The sequence below is a fragment of the Sarcophilus harrisii genome, chromosome 4 (genome assembly GCF_902635505.1).
Source record: "Sarcophilus harrisii chromosome 4, mSarHar1.11, whole genome shotgun sequence".
Lineage (NCBI taxonomy): Eukaryota > Metazoa > Chordata > Mammalia > Dasyuromorphia > Dasyuridae > Sarcophilus > Sarcophilus harrisii.
In genome coordinates this window covers 99,381,629-99,405,124 of record NC_045429.1, presented here as the reverse complement: position 1 = coordinate 99,405,124, position 23,496 = coordinate 99,381,629, and the positions used below count along the sequence as shown (strand labels likewise).

Genomic DNA, 23,496 nt, shown 5'->3' with positions numbered 1-23,496 from the left:
GCCTTCTCAAAGTCCTTTATAATCTAGCCCTCTCCTTCCTTTCTGGTCTTGTTATCACCTATTCATCCCCAGGTATTCTGTGACCAAGTTTCACTGGCTCCTTGTTGTTTCTCAAACAAGTCACTCCAACTCCTGATTTCATCTCTTTTTACTGGCTGTCCCCCAACCTGGAATGCTCTCCCTCCTCATCTCTGCTTCTTAGTTTTCCTGTCTTCCTTCAAGTCTCAGCTGAAATCTTCTGCAGGAAACTTTTTCTGATCTGATTCAATGCTAGTGCCTCCCCACTAATGATTGTTTTCTAATTATCCTTTCTGTAGCTTCTTTGTGCCTAGTCCATTAGACTGGGAGCTCTTTAAGAGCAGAGATTTCCCGATTCTTAACACACAGTACCTGATACATTATATGTGTTTAATAAATACTTATTTACTGACTGAGAAATGGAGTAATACTTAATAGTACCCAGAGAAGTATTTGCATTTCCTTGATCAGGGCACCAGAGAATATTATTTTCTTATTCCAGTAGTTACATAATAGAATTGAAATTAAGATTAGGATCTTGGAAATGTCTACAGTAAATGTCCACTGAGTCAGAGAGGCAGCAGCATCTTGGCTTGTTGGCTTGAAATGCCAACTCTGGAAAGTTTATGGTGTAATTAATACACATTCGCTGCTGCATCTATGCTTAAAGACAGGAAGATGGGCTAGGGTATCTCCATCTAGGCCAGGATCCTCATGTTTCCAAACATTCCTTGTTCTTTCTTATCTCCACATCTTTGCTTATTTTATTCTTTCAGCTTGGAATGCTTTCCCTGTTCTTTACTATCTATCAAAATATCACACATGTTCAATGTCCACCTCAATGAAGACCTATGAATATGGCACAAAACAATATTATATGTTATATAACTTAACACAATATAACAATATAAATTAATATAAAGGAGCAGCTAAGTGATATAGTAAATAGAGTCCTGGGTCTAGAACAGAGAAGACTTGTCTTCCTAAACTCAAATTTGGTCTCCCTTACTAACTGTGGGATGCTGGCCAAGTTACTTAATCATATTTGCCTCATCTGTAAATTGAACTGGAGAAGGAAATGGCAAACCACTCCAGTATCTTTGCCAAGAAAACCCCAAATGGGGTCGTAAAAAGTCAACAACCATGTATTATAATATAGCATAATATAATGGAATATAGCATAACATAATGTAATATAATAAAACTTAATTTAATATAATACAATTCAATATAATAATATTGAATATATCTACAAAGAAAAGTATATATACATGTGTGTATATATACACACATAAATTTTAAAGGGAAGAGAATGCTAAAAACTAATGGTAAGTATAAGACTTCTTAACAGTATCATCAGGACCCATATGAGCCTCTCTGCTTATCTTTCAAGCCCAGGTAAGTAGTAGTGGAGTTACTGGCATATGCAGTTTCATGCATGTTACCATGACAGCTCATCCCAACTGTGGTAGCAATTCTGCTATAGAATATATAGCATATAGCATTGTTTCTTTCCTCTTCTGGTTTCCAAAGGAAACTGTTGGCATATTATTGACATTTTTAAGAGCAGTATGAATTTATGCATCCATATTCATCATTATTGATCCATATTCACCATCTTTTTTCTGTAGGAATGAGTATAATATGTCCACTACCATGGAAATCTTTGTGGCAGGGATTATCTATCTACATAATTCTGATGCAATCTACTGACACTTGCCATCATTTGCAACTCTTGTCCATGTCTTCATATATGTTTGCTACAGGGGAGCCATATCACATATCAGTGGAATGCTCTAGCTGTCCAATCATCATCTTTTGCTTCCTCCATGTGACCAGTACATCTGCTCTTCCTATCATACATTTTTCTCTTTGATATTTTTACTCCCATTCTTTTCTTTTGAAATTCCCTTTAAAATGCAAAATGTTTCTTAGGCTAGTGCTATCTCTTTCTGCCATCACAGTCATGGTGACAGAGGGGCAGGAATACATACAGAGATGCTAAGAATCCCAGTTTTTAGACTGTTGATAAACTTTAACTTCACAGTTACTACTTTAGATGTACCATAATTTGCCCAATGACCAGTATAGACATATGGCTGGAGAGATACTAATCTTGACATCCTCACTATATATGAAACTCGGAAGAAAGAAGAAAGTTGCATCCAATGTATACATATACTGGATTCAACATATATTTTAACATGTATTGAAATACCTGCCATCTAGGGGAAGAAGGGGAAAATTTGGAACAGAAGGTTTTGCAAGGGTCAGTGTTGAATGATTAATTACCCATGCATATGTTTTGTAAATAAAAAAACTATCATTTAAAAAAAAGAAAGTTGCATCCAAATGCAATGACGGCTCACAGGTATTTCTTGGAAAGAAAGAAGTTGGTAGAATTAATTTTATCATATATCCCAAAGCAACAAGAAATATTAATTCATGGGATATTTGGTTTTCTCACCTCACAATATCACTGATAACTACATGCAAAAATCCCCATAAAAATAATCATAGTTTATGCACCAGTATCAGTTCCTGAGATTAAAGTAGAGAATTTTTTTTTATTATTTAATAGCCTTTTATTTACAGGATATATACATGGGTAACTTTACAGCATTAACAATTGCCAAACCTCTTGTTCCAATTTTTCACCTCTTACCCCCCCCCACCCCCTCCCCTAGATGGCAGGATGACCAGTAGATGTTAAATATATTAAAATATAACTTAGATACACAATAAGTATACATGACCAAAACGTTATTTTGCTGTACAAAAAGAATCAGACTCTGAAATATTGTACAATTAGCTTGTGAAGGAAATCAAAAATGCAGGTGTGCATAAATATAGGGATTGGGAATTCAATGTAATGGTTTTTAGTCATCTCCCAGAGTTCTTTTTCTGGGCATAAAGTAGAGAAATTTTGTGACAAATTCATCAAGATCTTTCAAAGGCAATCAATACACACTCTGGCACTTGGTAACTTACAGAGGAAAAGTGGAAAAAAAAATATATATATATATAGGAAATCCTGGCTCAGGAAAAATGAATGAAAAGACAAAAACTTGTAAGCTACACATACCTTTATATCATAACCTCATATCTTTTATATCATAAACATTTTACTTTAAAAAAAAAAAAAGGTAGGCAGAACAGGTAGTTGGCACAGTGGATAGAACACAGGTTCTAAAGTCAAGAGAACCTGAGTTCAAATCCAGCCTCAGACACTTAATACTTATTAGCTGTGTAACCCTGGGCAAGTCACTTAATCCCAATTGTTTTACCAAAAGAAAGAAGAAAGGCACAAAACATAGAAGCTTCAAATAAAATTACCAAAAAAGAAATTAAATATCTTAAAAGCAAGAAGGAGATTTATTATTGATGTGAGAGTTATTCCTGAACCAGCTCTCTGGCTATATCTCTTTATTGAAATAAAGATCAAAATGAGGAGAAATAAAGAAAGACAATAGGAAAAGAAGATGTAATGCAGTTATAACGATTCAACCCCAAACTACACAACAAGTTGACAAAGAAAAATAAATGGACAACAGAGATGACATTGAAATGGATTCCAATAATCTTATGAAAGTATTATTTTGTTTTGATTGTATCCAACTTGTGATTTTATCAGCATAAGAAACTCTGGTGAACACTTTCTCCCACTAATACAGATCTGTATTTTGAAATCTGTACAAGTGGTGTCATGAGGAAAGAGTTTTAAAAAAACATACTAAACTGTGATTTCATTGTCATTGAGAGCTCTTGATAAGCAAAATCCTATCATAATTGCTAGCTGACTTTAGAGTTGGAGAAAAGGGACTAATATATGATAAGTATCACGTTCACATTTTTCTTTTTTCTTTTTCTTTTTGGAGGCAATTGGGATTAAATGACTTACCCAGGTCACAGCTAGTGAGTGTCTGAGGCTGGATTTGAACTCAGGTCTTTTTGACTCCAGAGGTGATATTTCCATCCATTGCACCTACCCTCTAGATGCCCCTTCATGCTCATGTTTTTCAATTCATTGATCTCCATATGGCTTTAGAGAGTTCAGGACAAACTGAACTTCAATTTCCATCTGTTTCCAACTTTCCTTAGTCTTGGATTACCAAATAAAATCATTCATTAGATTAAAAATAGCAGCATAATTCTTTACAAATTTGTAGCAATGGCCCTCCCAAATCCTAGAAAAACAATTAAGTCTCTGAGATTCTTTGAACATGGACAGTTGAAGAATGATCTTGTCTTCTCTGAGTCAGAGCTCACTTCTTGAGATACTATAAAACCCAAATACTTAACTGGAATTCTGTAAAATGGTACTTCTTGATTGACAGCTTCAAACCAGCAAACTCCAGGTGGTCTAAAATATTTATCAGCCTTTTCCCATGTTCTTTTAGAATCTTTCCAAAGACTTGTGAGCACCTAGACACACCAATATGTCTGTATAGTTTATTTCTCCATAAATCAAAAACATCGCGTCACCAAGATGATTTGCAGATTACTCTAAAAATGGTAAAAACTGAATAGATGAAAACTATCTTCTTTTTATCTTCTCCCTTTTTTTTCTAATACTGTTTTCTGTGTAGGTCCAATAATGAAAACCAACAACTTCATAGCAAACAATCCAGGACATCTTAAAGTCTTGCAATGGTAATCCATTTTGGTTCTCTTGTGTGTACTCTGCACACATTTATATTTCATTCTTCTTTTTCTGTACCACCATCATAGGTGATACCTACAGACTGCTGAATTCTGTGATGATATTATTGATGAATAGTCTACACATGATTTTAGGATTTATTATCCTCAGACTGTACGATTTTTAAAAATTATTCTTTTTGTTCTAGGTCCTATACTTGCTCACACCTATAGTAATTCAGTTACATGGCTGATTCAGATGTAAACTCTGCCTTTCCTGAGAATATTTCTGACTTGAGCTTGTGACTTACCTATAAAATGGGAGATCTGCACCCAATATTATCTGCAGGTAAAGCATCTTTTCCTGACTTAAGTAAGTTTCATCACTGGTTTATAAACTGGTAAACTTTCTTTGCACTAGAACTTTCATTTTTTAATTCTTCTCTTTTTTGAGGGAAATAGTGATTAGTTTCCTATAATCATTATACTAGGCATTTTTGAATGATCATCTGTGTCTTTTGTACCACAAAAAAAATTACAAAATAGACTGAATTGTTTCCCCACTTTGAATTTTATATTAATCACCACACATTTCCCCAAATCTTATTAGTCTTTTTCATTTTTTTATAATGTCCTTTTTTCCCATTTCCTTTCTTTTGTTGTTGTTGTTGTTTACATTCAAGGTCTATTCCTATTGTGTTTTCAATAACTATTGTTTCACTTCATTTTTCTGTGGTTTCAGTTTTGTTCAAATCTTGAGATAATATTGTTTTCAATAAATCGGTAGTGCCAAAGTGATGTGCCATACAATAACAAATCAGTAAACAAATATGCTAATGCAATCAATAACATACAGTGCTACTATGGAGCAAGATAGAAGCCGTAAACAACAATTAGCACATGAAGAGGTAAGCAAAATCAATGAAATCAGTGTTACATATAAATAAACAAAATGTTATCAATCGTACATAACTTGAAGTAGTGTTGATCATCAGTAGAATAATACTGCTGTGTGTAATAGACATGATTCCTTAAAAATCAACCGCATTCTGTACAATGTACTTGCAATCCAGTGAAAAAAACTTGGTAAATCATGAGAGAGTACATTCCCAGAGAACAAAAAGATTTTTTTTAAAGTACCATTCAGTACTAGAAAAGAAAGGTTAGAATATAAAGAAAATTTATTATTTTCATTGAAAATGAAATAGAACTAGGAAAGAAGTGTCTTTAAAATAAAGAAAACACATGAACTGATGCTAAGTGAAATGAGCAGAACCAAGAGATCATTATACTCCTTCTAACTGCCATAATAAAGTTCTAATGTGTTACAAAAAATAAATAAATAAATAAATAAAATAAAATAAAGAAAACAAAATAAAACTCAACTCAAACACATTTTCCCAGGACAAGCATCCTTTGAAGGATCTACATCTTGGCTCAAGGATATTAATATTTCCTACAGTGCTAGGATCTGGTCATTTAGCTCATTGTCCATTTCCATCACCCAGATGAAAATATGAAAGTTCTAAGGGCAGCAGAGGAAGAGAGGAAGCCAACACCAAGTTGTTAAGTTAGAGATCCATTTATCTTGATTCTAAATTACAGCTCCCTGTTTCAGCAGGCACTCAGAACAATTGTTTCCTCTGTCAAAGAGAGGAAGATCAGGGGCATATTAGTTCTGTTGATATGTCTCATAAATTCCGTTCTGCTTCTTTCCCTCTATGGAAATATTCTGATCCCCTGAGTCTTTCCAGAGATGAAGAGGCTATACAGATGTATTGGCTATATTACCATTATTTTTATAATTAGTTCAACATATTTTATAATTAGTCTAGTATATTGGAATTTTTTGCATTTCAGCTCTCACATCCAACACTTTAACTATCTCATTCATATTTTAGGTAATCTGAAAATTTCATAAACATGTCATCTTTTCTATCATTCAAGTCATTGGTAAAAATGCAAAAGAATCATGGGTCCCTGGGCCTCTCCACTAGAGATCTTCTTTAAAGTTGATCTCAAGTCAGTAATTACTATTCTTTGATGTTGTTTGACCATTTCCAAATCCACCAGTGTGTATTGTCTAGTTCATATATCTTGTGCACAAGATGTTGTGAGAGACTTTGCAAACCATTTCCCTCACTTCACTGATATATCACTTTAGTAGCACTGTTAAAAAGGAAAATTAGGTTAGTCAGACATGATTTCTTCTTGATGAAGTCATGCTGGCTCTTTGTGAACACTAATTCCATTTTTAGTTGTTCACTAAACATCCTTTTAAGGCAATTAGGGGATACAGTAGATAGAACAATGGTCTTGAGACTCATCTTCCTGAATTCAAATCTGACTTCAGATACTAACTGTGTGACTGGGCAAGTCACTTAACCCTGTTTGCCTCAGTTTTTCTGTAAAATGAGCTGGAGAAGGAAATGGTAGACTGCTCCAGTTTTCTTTGCCAAGAAAACCCCAAATGGGATCAAAAAGACTCAAATACCCCTGAAACAACACCAACAAAAATAATTCCAATAACTAAGTTCCTGATTCAGAGTATTGATATTTTAGTTCCATGATTTGCATGATTCCAAATGACTTTGTAAATTACTTGTACCATTTCAGAGTACTAGGCCTGGAGTCAGAAAGTCCTGAGTTCCAATCCTAATACCTCAGACACTTGCTAGTGATATGCCCCAAAGGAAGTCACTTCAGCTCTTTACCTTAGTTTTCTTAACTATAAAATAAGGATAATAAGAGCGCTTAACTCCCAGGACTGTTATGAGGATTAAATGAAAGAATCTTTGTAAAAAGCACTTAGCACAGTGTTGGCATATAGTAGGTGCTAGATAATTATTACTATCCCTATTTTATAGATGAATAAATTGACGCTCATAAAAATTAAGCTACTTGTTTATGATTCTATAGCCACTGTCAGAAGTGGACTAAGACCTCAGCTCTCTTCTGATATTAAATTCAGCCCTCTTATTATATCACACTGCCTTGAATTCACCATGTCTAGATTAGAGCTAGAGATGAATACAATACAGCATTCTATATTTGTTATAGTACTTCAAATATTGGATTGACTAGTGCTACTCCAGTTCTGTTGTAAATACATTAATCATTATCAATGAAGTGTTCTCAGGTCTCCATGTCTTTGGTTATCTTCTCTTATTGGATATGAAACCATTTGCACAAGATCGTTACACATTCTGTTTCTGTGCTCTAATTCAGATTTTTTGTGTGTGTATTCTTCAAGTTGGGGAATGTTCCTTTTACCAGGTATTCCTCTCACCAGTTTCTGTGTTTTAGGTCCTAAAGGATTAAAAAATCAATCTGATATATATATATATATATATATCATGGTGCTCAGGGGTAGTTATCCCTGCTGAAAATTCTAATATTTCCTGGACATGACTAATTTTTCTAGACAGTTTGTTCCAGGCTACTTCTAGCTTATGGGGCTTTTCTCATGGTTTCTTATAGCTAAGAACAACTAACTTTACACTGTTCTTTTAAGGTTTACAAAACACTTTACAAATGTCTCCTTTTATCCTCACAAAAACCCTGGGAGTTAAATGCCATTTTTCTAGTTTTCAGATAAGCATTCAGAGACAAGACAGACATAACGTAAGTGACTTGCTGAAAATTATTCAACTATGAAGTCTGAGTCTGTATTTGAACTCGGGTCTTTAAAATTCCAAATCCAGTCTTCTATCCACTGCCATTAAAAGAAGGAACCATGTATTTATTTATTTTTATTAAAGCTTTTTATTTATGAAACATATGCATGAGTAATTTTTTAACATTGACCCTTGCAAAACTTCCTGTTCCAAATTTTTTCCTCCTTTCCCCCAGGGAGCCATCTATTTAAAAGAAGCTGAATGAGAAGGGGTATTTATGCCAGCCTGGCTATTGTCATCCATTCCATTGTGAATCCTCTGCCCAGAGATGGCTATGATCCATTTTAAATATCAATTCAGAATTGACACGATGCCAGAAGAGAGAGGGAGGATTTAAACTAGAATCAGCAAACATTTATTAATGCCTACTATATTTTAGGCTTTTCACTTTGAATCACTAGGAATATAAGACAAAAATGAAATTGTCCCTGCCCTCAAGAGACTAAAATTCTATCAGGAGAGAACATATATCCATCGTAAATACAAAGTAATTTGTAAATGAAGATACTAGCAGGATTGAGGTGAGGTGAGGAAAGGCACCAGGCAGATATCAGGGCTTGTGCTAAGCTTTGAAGGAAACCAGAATTTTTTCATTATTATAATCTTTTTTTATATCACCATAATTTCCCTTAGTATCTTTTGCCTTTAATAGAATCATCCTATATGATAAATAATATTTCTTTTTTTTTTCTTTTCTTTTTTTCCCCCTGAGGCAATTGGGGTTAAGTGACTTGCCCAGGGTCATACAGCTAGGAAGTGTTAAGTGTCTGAGATCACATTTGAACTCAGTTCTTTCTGGCTTCAGGGCTGGTGCTCTATCCATAGTGCCACCTATTTGCCCCTGATAAATAATATTTCTTAAAAAAATGAAAGAGAAGAGGGTAAAAATTGGTATAGCTTGTATTGAAAAAATGTTTAATGTACCACACTCATCCATCTTTCACCCCTGCAAAGGGATGAAGTGAAGATGTCTCCGCATATCTATGAAGTCATAATTGCCTGCTATATTTTCTCATCATTCATATTTAATTTTTTCTATAGTTCTTTCCAATTGCATCATTGTAGTCAATGTATAAATTTTTTTGGTTCTGTTTACTGTGCATCAGTTCATACAGATCTTTCCATGCTTCTGTGTATTATTCATACTCTCATTTTTTTAGTACAGCAATATTCCATTATATTCATGTACCACAATTTGTTTAGCCATTCTCCAATATTCATTAAAGATCTTGTGTGCAATTTTTTTCTGTCATTTATTTTTCTCTTGTTTAAGTATTATAATTATATTTATCTCATAAAGGGAATCTGGTATATAGAATAATTTGTGCAGTATTGGTAATAGTTGTTCTCTCAAAGACTGATAGAATTCTCCTATGAAACCATCAGGTCCAAGAAGTATTTTTAAAAATTTTCCTTAACAGCTAATTTTTTTACTTTTTTCTGAGACGGAATTATGTATATTAGTTAGTTTATATAATTTATATTTTAAAAATATTATTCTGTTTCTTTTATATTCTCACTTTTACTAACACATAGCTGTGTAATATAGATTTCACTAAATTTTTTTTGTTCTGATTTTGTTGAGATTTCACTTTGGTTATTTGATATTTTGTTGATTTGATTTTCTGACTTCTCTTTAACTTAATGGACTAAAAGCTTATCAATTTTATTAGTATTTTCAAAGAATCAGCTTTTAATTATATTGATCATTTTAATAGATTTTTTTGTTTCTAGTTTCTATTTCTTCTCTAATTTTTAATCTTTTCTTTTGTGTTTATTTTAGGTACATTTAACTTTCTACTTTTTCAATTCATACTCAGTTTATCAATCTTCTTCTTTCCTGTTTTGTTAATGTATGTTTGTAGGGATATTATTTTCCCCCAAAGACTGTTTTGGCTGCATCCTAGAATTTGGTGTGTTTCATCATTATTATTTTTTTCCTATACCAATATTGGTTGTTTCTATGATTTATTCTTTGACTTCCTTATTATTTAGGATTTCATTGTTAAGTCTCCATTTGAGTCTGTGTGTTTTGTTTGTTTTCTCTAAACTGATTACTAATTTTATTTTGTTATGATCTGTAAGGAAGAAACTAGGGATTCTAAGAGGCATGAAGGTGGGAGATGGAGAGTCCTGTGTGAGGAACAGCAAGAATGTCAGTTTGACTGGACTGAAGAGTGCATGAAGGGGAATAATATGTAATGAGACTGGAAAGGTAAGTTGCAGTCAGGTTGTGAAGGATTTTTAGTGTGAAACATTGCAGTTTGTCTGATCCTAGAGGTAAACAGAGTTTATTGAGGAGAATCAGTTGAGTACTTTAAGAAAATTGTCTTTGTAGAAAGATGAATTGGAGAGGAGAGAGTCTTGAATCCTATCAATTAAGTTCTTTCAATGGTCCAAGTAAGTGGTAATTAACTGAACTAAGCCTGAACTAAGATAGGCTATGTGAGTGAAGAGATGGGGATTAATGCAAGATTCAGTTGTGAAGAGAGAACCAGCAAGCTATTTGGATATGTGAAGTGAGTGGGAGAGCAAGGAGTAAGTGTAATCTTCTACCTTTAACTTTTGAAGAAGCCAGAATAGAAGCCTTATAGGATGAACTATCAACCATCAATCATTGGAGGCTCTGGAAAAAAGTTTCCTTCTTTCATTCTGAAGGGGAAGATGGTGGCTGAAAGTGGAAGAATTGAGCAATAGGGTAGGATGTGATTAGCTCAGAGGACTAAACTATATAGAGCCAATGAAAAAGACTAGCTATTTTTATTTGCTAAGAAGATAATAATGGTACTGTTTCTCTCTTTTTTGCCATCACTTTTCTCTTCTAGGGAGAGCAAATACTTTCCTTTGTTTCTTTATAGTTTATCATTTATATTTGTTATTCATTGGTATGAAGATAAAACTGTAGGTAAACCAAATTTTCATTTACTCAAGGGCACTGCAAAGAGGGTGGTAGTCAGCTTTGCAGAATGTAGGAGGGAGACTCTTGTCTTAATTTTTGGTTTCTTCTCTGATGGGTTCTCAAAGAGAATCAAAAATGTTATTGATAAGAATTATCATAATTCCTGATAACCATGGAATTGAGATTAAATCATATGAATCTGAATTGTTCTGAGTTTCCCTGGGTACAGATTACCAAAACTTTTCATTAGGAGAGAAGAGGCAAAATAAGAAGCTTTCTCCCTGAGTTCCTCAGAGACAGGTGGCCTTGGGCCACTGTCCTCCTTAAGGGGTCCTATCTTCCTCTGAGGGGGAATTCATGCTTCCAAGAACATGTAAGGGAGGGGAAAAAGTAGCTTCACTTACATGGGAGTAAGAGCCATCTAAGAAGCAGTTAGTTTTCCTGTTAAACCAAACTATTCTAGTCCTGAGAATGGTATAAAATAAGAATGACTCAACTTGTGAACTTGGATTGCTAGAGGGATGGTAATGCTTTTGGCAGAAATAGGGAGCTTTGGATAAGAGAGGAAGGTTTAAAGGGAAAGATAATGAGTCCTGTTTTTGACATGTTGAGTTTGAGATGTTCCTTGGACAGCCAATTTGAAATATTCAGTAGGATCTGGTAAGGTTGGATCTGAGCTTTGAAAAGTCACTAGGACTGAAGGCAGAGATCTAAAAATCATTTGTATACTGATAATAATAAAGCCCATAGAAGCTGATGAAGTTATTAAGAAAAAGTTATGCAGAAAAAGGGACCAGAACAGAACCTTTGGATTCTAATACTGACAGTAGAAGATAGTGATCCAGCAAAAAAAAAAAACTGAGATGAAGCAGATAGAGAAGGGGAACTAATAGAACAATGTCACAAAGTCCCAGACAGAAGAGATTCTGCAGTAGGAGAGAATGGTTAGCAGTGTCACATGCTGTAGTGATATCCATAAAGATGAGGATTGAGAAAAGGTAATCAGATTTAGTTATTGAGAGAGGATTGGAAATTCTGGAGAGGGCAGTTTCAGGGGAATTATGAGGTCAGAGTCAGATTGCAAGATTTTGAGATGGATTGAGAGAGGGGAGAAAGTGAAAGTAAGTAGATAGCTTATTTTTTTCTTTTCTTATTATGAATTTAATAAACGATGAATGCTAAAATGAATACAAAAACAGAAGAAAAATATATTAACTTTTGAACTTTTCTTGCATACAACTTATTTTTGAAATTTAACAAAAAAGTAATAAAATCCCCCTGCTTTTGTTCCTTTCTGAGCTTCATTTTCTTTTGTGTTTTTTAATATTTTATTGGTTCTCTGGTTTTCTGTCTCTGTCTCTATCTCTCTTTTACATTTCTTTCTCAATATAACAACTTATCTTCTAACAAGTATCAAACCAACAAATCAACACATTAGTCATATCTGAAAAAGTACGAAATTGTAGAAATTACTAATACATGTGAGAGCTGAGGATAGTTCTTCATCCTGTAAACATCCTAACCCACCAGTAAGGTAATTAAAGGTGAAATAAGTGTAAGAAAGCCACAATGTATATGATAACAGAAGAATCCAAAATGAAAGTCACACTGCCCACATCAGGGAGGCCTTTGTCCACATTCAACCCAGATTGTCTCACTTCTGCCCAAATAGAATTATTTTCTACTTGATCCAGGAGATGTTTTTATTCAGTTCAAGTTATTTAACATCTTTCTCCTATAAATCAGTCTTAAACTGCTAAGGAATACTCAAGGTTACATGAAAGGTTTGTGCTTCTAGGAGTAGAAACCATTACATTGTTGTCTCCCTGTGCTTCATGCTAAAAACTGGATGCACCTGCTGTTTTTTCAGACTGACCAGTTTCTCCTATCCTACATCAGTAATGCAAGTAATAGCGACACAGCATGAAATAGTGGTCACTAATTATTTTATATGAAAGGAATTAGACAATACAATCACTGGGGAAAGAGAGCGAAGGGGTATAGCACAGACAAGTGCCAAATGCTTCTGACCACAAAAGGAACAGAGCTCTGGGCCTGGAATCAATAAAATAGGAGTTCAAAAGAGCCTTAGACACTTATAAACCGTGTGACCTTGGGCAAGTAACCCTCTGCCTCAGTTTCCTAACAAAAATGGGGCTAATAGCAGCACCTACCTCCCAGGGTGGTTGTGAGAATCAAATAAGGCAATATTTGTAAAGGACTTAGCACTGTGCCTGGCACACAGAAGACTTATTTATTCCCCCTCACCCACTTAGACTCCTAACCTCCTTATGGGAAGGAAAGAGAACAAGATCTAGAATATTTGCTCTATAGAAGGGTAGCATTTTTTCCCTTCCTTGGAAACAAGAGAGAAAGCTAATGTGTCTGAGGGGATGCTTGGGTTAGCTCATCAATCATTATCCTGAGCAGTGAAAAAAAATAGCAACATTGGTCTAAATCATTATTGATCAGAGAAATGCAAATTAAGACAATTCTGAGATACCACTACACACCTGTCAGATTGGCAGGAAGAGATAAAGATGAATGTTGGAGGAAACGTGGGAAAACTGGGACACTGATGCATTGTTGGTGGAGTTATGAAATCATCCGGCCATTCTGGAGAGCAATATGGAACTAAGCCTAAAGGACTATTAAACTGGGCATACCATTTGACCCAGCAGTGCCATTACTGGGTCTGTGTCTTAAGGAAATCATAAAGGAGGGAAAAGGACCCACATGTGCAAAAATGTTTGTAGCAATTCCTTTTGTGGTGGCAAAGATTGGAAAATGAATAGGTGCCCATCAGTTGAGGAATGGCTGAATAAGTTGTGGTATATGAAAGTAAAAGAATATTATGGTTTATTTAAAAAATGAAGAACAAGCTGATTTTAGAAAGGCCTGGAAAGATTTATATGAACTGATACTGAGCAAAACAAGCAGAATCAGGAATATATTGTACACAGTAACAATAAGAATATGCAGTAATCAACTATGAAAGATTTGATTCTTCTCAGTGGTTGAGTGGTTCGAAGCAATTCCAATAAACTTTGGCTAGAAAATGCCATCTGCATCCAGAAAAAGAACTATGGAGATCGAATGTAAATCAATACATGCTATATTTACTTCATTTTTTCCGTTTTTTTATTCTTTCCTATGATTTTTCCCTTTTGTTTTGATTTTTCTCCCCCGACATGATTCATAAAACAATGTATATTTAAAAAAACAGATAAACAAGCTGATTTTAGAAAGGCCTGGAAAGATGCTGTGTAAAACAAGCAGAATCGAGAATACACTGAATATGGTAACAAGATTGTGGGATGATCAACTATGACAGACTTGGTTTTTCTCAGCTGTTCAGGGATCCAAGGTGATCCAAATACATTTTAAGATGAAAAATGCCATCCGCATGCAAAGAGAAAAATGTGGAGACTGCATGTAAATTAACACATGCTATGTTCACTTTTTTCTTTTTCTTTAGTTTTATTTTTCTTTTGTAGTTTTACTTTTTTGTTCTTATTTTTCTCTCCTAACACGATTCATAAGAAATATGTAAAAAAAATAAATGTGCATGTATAACCAAAATTAATCAGTTAAAGAAAAAAGAAATAATAGCATTGGTCTCACGGGAGCTCATCATGATTTCTGAAAGGAAGAAACAGGGATGCAATATACCTGAGGCTACAAAGTATTTCCTCACATAGCACATAGATATAAAACCTTGAACTCTGAATGCTGCTTTTTTACTTCTTTTCCCAGTCTTTGTCTTCTAGAAGTCTATGAAAAATAGTCCTAGAAATCATCACCAGCCATTGCCAAGAATCCTAGTTAACAAAACTTCAGTACTGGTAGATTCTAGCGCACTTTGTTCATGGCAACTTCAGGTTATAGATATGTTTCTGCACTTCTAATCCATAATCTCTCTTCCAAGAGGTAGGATATACGTTCAAAATGTCTTCTAAAGTAACAATTGGCCATTGCATTGACTGATCTTTTCAAATACTTTTCCTTTATATAATTATATCATTTTCCAATTTGTTCCACTGGTTCAATTCATTTCACTCTGCATCAGTTCATTAAAGACTTCCCAAGTTTGTCTGAAGCCTCCATTAATATTTCTTAAAGAGCAATAATATTCTCTTACTTTTTCATGTTGCAATTTGTTTATTCATTTGCTGATTGATAGGCACCCACTTTGTTTCTAGTTTTTTTCCTACAACAGAAAATCGCTGCTATAAATATTTTGTTCATATGGTAGACTTTTCTAGGACTTTACAGCAGAGAAAGAATCAGTAGATAAAGAGATATTGAAGACTGAGGAAGGGGATGATTGTTGGGGCAATCTGCTGGAAGAGAGAGAGAAGAAGGTCAGAAGGGTTTTAAAAAGAGATCAGAAGGTCAGAAGGGTTTTAAAAAGAGATCAATTTCTTCATCTGAGGTGACTTAATGGATGCATAGCTATTGTTGTCAACTGATACCAATAGATAAACAATACTTCAGTTGGCAACCAAGACTATTTTGTGGAGTCTTGAAAATATTACTTCAAAGAAATACAGTTATAGTCATAATGGACCATAAGAATCTTTTATACTTCAGAGGCCAAAATCTTAGAGTCACCAAGCATGATGGACTCTGTTGCTCTCCCATTTCTTCCTGCCCATGACCAAGAATAAATTGTCCATATAAGACAGCCCCTTGTTCATTGTTAATCCAAGCTGTCTAACGTGCCTCAAAAGGATTATAGCTGCACTTCAATCTAATCCTTTTTCCTGAATTTTATTTACACCAAATAAAATAAGCATTTCTTATATATAGTAGAAGATAAAAAGAGAATTGTACATGAAACTGTGAAGGTCTCCAAGGAAAATCTCTGATTTTCTTTTAAAGCATATAATAAATTCAACATGTAATTTTCAATAACCCTTTTGTCTGTGGGTCTTTCCGGTCTATCTTCTCTGCACATTTAAAAAATGACTTAGTGACCTCTTTTATTTGCTAGCCCTATTGTACCTCTTCTTTTTACCACCTCTTTGGCCACCCCAAACAAAAAATGGGGAAAAAACCCAAGGCTAATACAAGTATGCATAGTCAAGCATGACAGATTCCCACATTAGTCATATCTGAAAATATATGTCTTATTCTGCATCTTGAGCTATCACCTTTACTAGATAGCTTGCTTAATCATTGGCCCTCTAGAATTATGGTTAGTCATGTATCAGAGTTCTTAACTCAAAGTTTTTTTTTTCTTATAATGTTCTTGTTATATGAATTGTTCTCCTGGTTCTACTTATTTTACTCTGGATCAGTCTATATAAATGTTCCCATATTTCTCAAACTGCACTTTTCATCATTTTTACAGCACAATAATATGCCATAATTTGTTCAGTTATTCCCCAGTTTGTAAATACCTCCCCCCATTACTTTCCATTTTTCTGCTATAACAAAAAGAGCTATTTGTACACTTGTATACTTGTGACTTTATCTTCTTTGATATGGTTAGCGTGTTGACACAGTAGTGATAGAACTCAAAGTTTACAGTTATTTTGCTACTTGTTCCCATGCCAGAAACTGCCACCGATCCCACAGACATCTTGATGATTTTAGAGGTAAATTTTCTGGCTCAGATAATTTCTGAATGGGCCTGAAATTCACAGTTCAATTATAGAAAGATTTGCAGAAGAGGGATAGCTCCCACTTCTGCATCTTGCCTATAAAATTTTCCTTATTATAGAATAAGGTTAAAGGAAATGACAAGGAGACCCCCCCAAAAAATGCACTTATGATCAAATCAATTCTGATGCCTTCACCAATATTCAAGCTCATCAAGTAATTGAACAACTTGATTCAGAAGGACATGGATGATTTACCTAATTTTCCATATGTTCATCAAACCCTTAAGCCAATGGAGTTTCTAAAACCAAATAACAGTATGAACAGTTATTATAGTGTATATATCTATATCTCTCTATATATATCTATATGAAAATGTATATATATATATAAATCAAACACTGTTAGAAGTAGAACTGGTTCTGACTCATCTTCTGGGAAAAATACAACCTGGAAGTTCAGACCTAAGGAACAAAGGATGGCTACTTCCCAATCCTGGGAAACTGCTTCCACCAAATCTTATAAAGAACACAAGAAGAGGAAGAACATGATGAGGGCTGGGGTGGGAGGCAAGAAAAATAGTCAGCAATTAAATCTTTGATGCTCAGCTCCTAGATCAGGTACTTTAGAGAATAATAGTAGAAATTCCCTCAAGGTCAGTGATATTTAGTTTACTAATTTTATCAGATAGAAGATTATAGGGCAACATTGTGTGGCCACTCTAGTAGCTTTTTCTTTTCTCTAGGATAACATATAAACTCCTCTCTTTAACTTTTAATAAAGCCTTCTACAGATTCTTTCCAGATTGACTGGAATTCTTCTCCCCTCTCCATAATCAAACTATTCCTTCCCTTTGCCTCAGAGTCTCCTTCTTCCTTGAAGTTGTATTTAAAACACTATCTTCTACATGAAGCCTTTCCTGATTCTCCCAACTGCTGGTGTTTTTCCCCCTCAAACTTCCTTGTATTTAATTAATTACTTTCTAAATGTATTTCTTCTCTACTTTATAATTATGCTATATGCACACACACACACACACACACACACACGTGTCTCATTAAATGTAAGATCTTTGAGAATTGGGATTATTTCATTGTAACCCCAGTGCCTAATACAGTGTCTGGCACAAAGTTGATACTTAATGCTTATTTATGCTTGATTGATCCATTAATATAGAAGCACTGAGTTGTGAATAAAAAGTTGGAAGCATTTGATAAGATATTCTGAGATGATCATGGGGCTTTGGAAGCAAACTGTTTTAGGTTGAGTTCTTTCATTCAAAAGGGCACCCAATGAAATTGATCAATAAATAGAAAAGTGCCCTCATACTCAGATGTGTGCTACATGTCTGAAGCATTTTATTAGAATTTGCTTCTTTTTACTGAGAATAGTATATATCATAGAATGCCTTGGCCACTGGTATAACTGTGAAAAACCAAATGAACTAAGTCATCATTGCAATTAAGTCTGTGATTTCAGTAATTTTAGGCGACAATATAAAACAATTTAATATTTTAGTTAATTTTTAAAAACCACTCTATTTCCCAATGATAGCTTTTCACTTAGTCCATTTTTGTCAAAGAGGAGTAAAATATATATTCTGATAATACTTAGGAAAACTCTATTTCTTACCTTTGTCATGTACTAATGGGTGTTAGATGTCATCTTTACCATGGGAATGAAACAGCAAGTGAATAAAGAGTATTTATACAGTGCCTACTATATATACTGTGCTAAGTACTTTCTACTAATATCTCATTTGATCTTCACAATAATCCTGCAAGGAAGATGCTGTTAATATTTTCTTTTTACAAGTGAAGAAACTAAGGCAAATAAAGGTGAAGTGATTTGCCCAGAGTCGTACAGCTAAAAAACTATCTGAGACTGAATTTAGATTAAAGTCTTTGTGATTCCAGGTCAAACACCTTGACCTCTGTATCACCTAGACCTCCTGCAAGTGGGAACGTAATTTTAAATTCTTCCTGAAAAAAATGCTGAACTTAGTCAAACTGTCTGCATCATATTAATTTTATATTGACTTATTTCTTAGTAAATGTCTTGTCAGTGAAATAAAAATATGGCACACAAATATCAGAGCAAGAAGTTACTATATTTTTGAATTAATTATAAATTACTTATTAGGTCTCAAATTTGAAATGTACACATAAATATATAGATCTAGAGGGATATTATTAGTTTCTTCAGGAATTCATATTTTTTAAATTTCCCATTTAAAAGCATAACCTTAATACCCACTATCATATTCATCTGTCATATTTATCCTAATTATAATATAATGCTGATAACTTGATATGCTATTTGCTTTATTGGCGTGCATCTACTTAAGAAAAAGTAGGTTGCTCAGCTATGCCCAGAGAAAGAACTCTAGGCGATAACTAAAAACCATTACATTGAACGCCCAATCCCTATATTTATGCCCACCTGCATTTTTTATTTCCTTCACAAGCTAATTGTACAATATTTCAGAGTCTGATTCTTTTTGTACAGCAAAATAACGGTTTGGTCATGTATAAAAAAAGAAAAAGAAAAAGTAGGTTGCTAATCCATTACCATTATGAAATACACTTTTGTGTTTTTTTCTAAGGACACAGAAGTGTGACGTGAATTAAAAGTATGGATTGAGCCCTTCATATTTTTTCATCCACTCATAACAGCTCAACAGGGCACTTGGTGAATTCTGTCACCATGGAAGTTTTTCCTGTGTATAAAGCCAACCAATCTAATTAGAAATGTTGGTCCCTTTAACATTACACTCGAATCCTCTGAGTTAATGAGCCCAGATACTCTTTTAGAAAATCAAATAATTTTTTAACTGAAAAATATATTGGGTATTTTAATTTAAAAACAATTAAATGAATTAGAAATACATTAGTTAAAAAAACGAGTATTTTTTTAAACTCTTGAAATCAGTGATGGCTTTTCACTTAATTTTTTTAACTAAAAACTCTCAGTCAAAAGATTCTTCCACATTTACATATCTCTCAGTAGTTAGTTTGCAGATAAAGTGGGCCACTGGCAACTGGATCAATGTCTACAAATGGGTTTTACATGTACATAAAATTTCACAATTGCATGGGACCTCAGACATCTAATCTAATCCTTCCAAAAGAGAAGTCCACATCTTTTTTTTTTATTTTTGATTTTAGTAGTGCTAACATACTACTAACAAACTAACCAATGTTAGTTGGTAACTAATATTACCAATCTGTTCTCGAAGACCCTCGTATGAGGGAGTAATTCCTAAGCTAGTCCATTCTACTTTTGGGCCACTCTAACTGTTAGAAATATTTCCCTAACATTGAAATGGTCTTCTTTCCTGCAATTTCTATCCACTATGCCTACTTTTCCCCTATAAGTTGAGCATATACCTGAATCCAAGAAGGCTAGAATCTTAAGCAAAGATCTGATGCTGTGCTAGAGTCAAGCCCCAGACCCTACATTTGGAGACAAAAAAAACTTTGTCAAAAGAGAATGTCACCTTTCCATCCCCTGCAACAGGGAACCTTAGACATAAGATTGAGCTTGAATGCCAAGAGGATGGAGGCCTCTGACACCAGTCAGAGTAAATGGTCCATTTGTGATGGATCTCTATGGCATGCTTCATTTCCAACCATCTGGGGATGCAATTACTAACTGGTAGTGATGTGTGATATCAGTCTGCTCTTTGATACTACGTGCCAGACACTACTAAACACTGGAGACAAAAGGGTAAACAGTCTATGCCCTCAAGAATCGTACACTGTGTGTGTTATGGGTTGGGGATTGGAGGGTTATGGGAAAATAGGTCAGGGGCAATATAAACACAAAGTTTATATAGGATATGCTATATAATATATATGAGATATTGTGTCTATATATACATATATTCATACATTCACACACTATATATACTTATATTCATAAGTTTATATTCATAAATGCATTCACATATATGTATATGTATGAATGTAACCCCAGTCCCCAAATCCAGTGGTATGGGACTTTCTCCTCATTGAAGGAAGGGAGGGGGAGGGAAGGTAAGGAGGAAGGGAGAGACAGAGAGACTGACAAAGAGAAACACAAAGAGAGAGGCAGAGAGAGAAGAAGGAGGAGGAGGAGAAGGAGGAGGAGGAAGGAGGAGAAGAAGAAAGAGGGGGAAGAGGAGGAGGAGGAGGGGGGAAGAAGAGGGGAGAGGAGGAGGAGGAGGAGAGACAAAGACAAGCAGAGAGATTGATTCTCCAGAAGCTCTTACTCAGGTTTCTTTGGGCTTTACAGTCCCTTCTGGCTTCCAGTTTTGAGAGAGAGGCAATGGAAGATTTCAGCCCTATTTCAGGTTGCTGAAGGAAAAGACTGAGAAGACAAGATGGGAGTTGCTAGAATATCCCCAGCTTGTTTCACTAAAAACTAGAGGGAACGTTTTGCTAAAATCTAGGATTCTCTCCCTCTCCTCTCTCTGTCTGTCTTTGTTTCTCACTTTCTGTCTTTGTCTCTGTCTCTCTCTGTGTCTCTGTCTCTGTATGTCTGTCTGCCTCTCTCTCCTTCACCATGTATTGTCTGGAATATATTTCCACATGGATACTTTCTCTGACTTCCATTTTCCTATCAATTTAGATAAATGGGTTTCTTGGCTGTTACGTTTGTTCACTGGGAAGCTGATATTTGGTGATAAAAGGGTCAAGCCTTGAATATAAAACTTGCTTCTCCTATTAATGAAACAGTGATCAGAAGTTTAGCTTGAACCTAAAAATCACATCCACTAAACTACCAAAGGGCAGCTAGGTGTCTCAATGAAAAAATGCTGGGCTGAAAGTCAGGAAAACTCATCTTCATAAGTTCACATCTGTCCTGAGATATTTAACCAGTTGCTTGACCCTCAGAAAGTCACTTAATCCTATTTGCCTTTGTTTCCTCATCTGTAAAATGAACTAGAGAAGGAAATGGCAAACCAGTCCAGTATCTCTGCCAAGAAAACCACAAATGAGGTTACAAAAAGTCAAGAATGACTGTAACAACAAAAAGACTAACATTCTTCAAGAAAACAGAAAATTATAATTCTTGCCTGATGAAAACAGAGTGGTAGCTGTCTCTGGAGAAAGGTACAATAAGAAGAGACTGGTAATATATATTTTACCTCCCTTCAAATCACACAGTGACATCCCCTTGCCACAAATGGAGAACAAAAAACATATATATATATATATATACATATGCTCTATATGAGTGTTTATATGTATGTATACACATACATACATATCTTGTTCAGTCATTTCAGTCTAACTCCTCATGACACCATTTGGGGTTTTCTTGGCAAAGATACTGGAGTGATTTGCCATTTGCTTCTCCAGCTCATTTTACAGATGAGAAAATTGAGGTAAACAGGATTGAATGACTTGCCCAGGGTCCTACAGTTAGTAAATGTCTGAGGCTGGGTTTAAAATCAGCTGTTCCTGACACCGGGTCCTACACCCTATTCACCTAGCTGAGTGCAGGAGCACACACACACACACACACACACACACAGTGATGAGATGGGTGTGGGGGAAGACTGAAGAGGCCTAACTGCTGGAGAAATCAGGAATAGTTTCTTTAAGTTAGTAGAATTTAATCTGAGCTTTAAAAGAAGCCAGGAATTCCAAAAATGAATGGATGAATAAAGATTTATTAAATTCTGACTAAGTACTAAGCAATGGAGAAACAATTTAAAAAGTAAGACAGCTTCTGCTCTCAAGTTACTCACATTCCACTGAGGGAGACAACAAATATGGGACCTTAGGATTTAACAACAAAACCAATTTTAATGCCTATTCTTTAATGTCATTTCTACTGATAAAGAAGTTTCTTGTATCCCAAAGAGATCATAAAAAAGGGGAAAATGTGCAAAAATGTAGCAGCCCTTTTTGTAATGGCAAGAAACTAGAAATTGAGTGGATACTTTGAATGACTGATTAAGTTATGATATATGAATGTATTGGAATATTATTGTTCTATAAAATATGATGAGCAGGCTGATTTCAGAAAAACCTGGAAAGACTTAAATGAACTGATGCTAAGTGGAGTGAGCAGAACCAAGAGAACATTGTACACAACAACAAGAAGGTTATGCGATGATCAACTGTGATGGATTTGTCTCTTTTCAACAATAAGATGATTCAAGGCAATTCTAATACACTTGTGGTGGGAAGAGCTGTCCATAGCTGGAGAAAGAACTATGGAGACTGAGTGTGGACCAAAGCATAGAATTTTCACCTTGTTTGTTTTCCTTTCTCATGTTTTTCTCTTTTGATCTGATTTTTCTTATGCAGCATGATGAATATAGAAATATATCTAGAAGAATCACATGTGTATAACCTATATCAGAATTGCTTGCTGTCTAGGGGAGAGAGGAGGTAGGGGAGGGAAGGAGAAAAATTTGGAATACAAGGATTTGCAAAGGTGAATGTCGAAAAACTATCTTTACATGTATTTGGAAAAATGAAAAGCTATTATTAAAAAAAACAGGTTCTAATGTTGAGCCATTTGACGGTACCAAGGACTTTGATGGGAAAAAACTTTCCTTTCTGGGTGGTCATTAGCTGTGGCTGTAGCACCCACATAAGCAATTTTGAGACCATACTTCCACAAGGGCTGTTTCAGCCAGGATGATGACCATGAGGG

The 23,496-nt window shown here is 34.8% G+C and overlaps 1 protein-coding gene across 2 annotated transcripts in view; it reads left to right on the top strand.

The window, feature by feature from the left end:
• The window catches only part of LEMD1 (LEM domain containing 1), a 46,370-nt gene that overhangs the window by 10,990 nt on the left and 11,884 nt on the right, over positions 1-23,496 (top strand). The gene's annotated exons all lie outside the window — the stretch shown is intronic.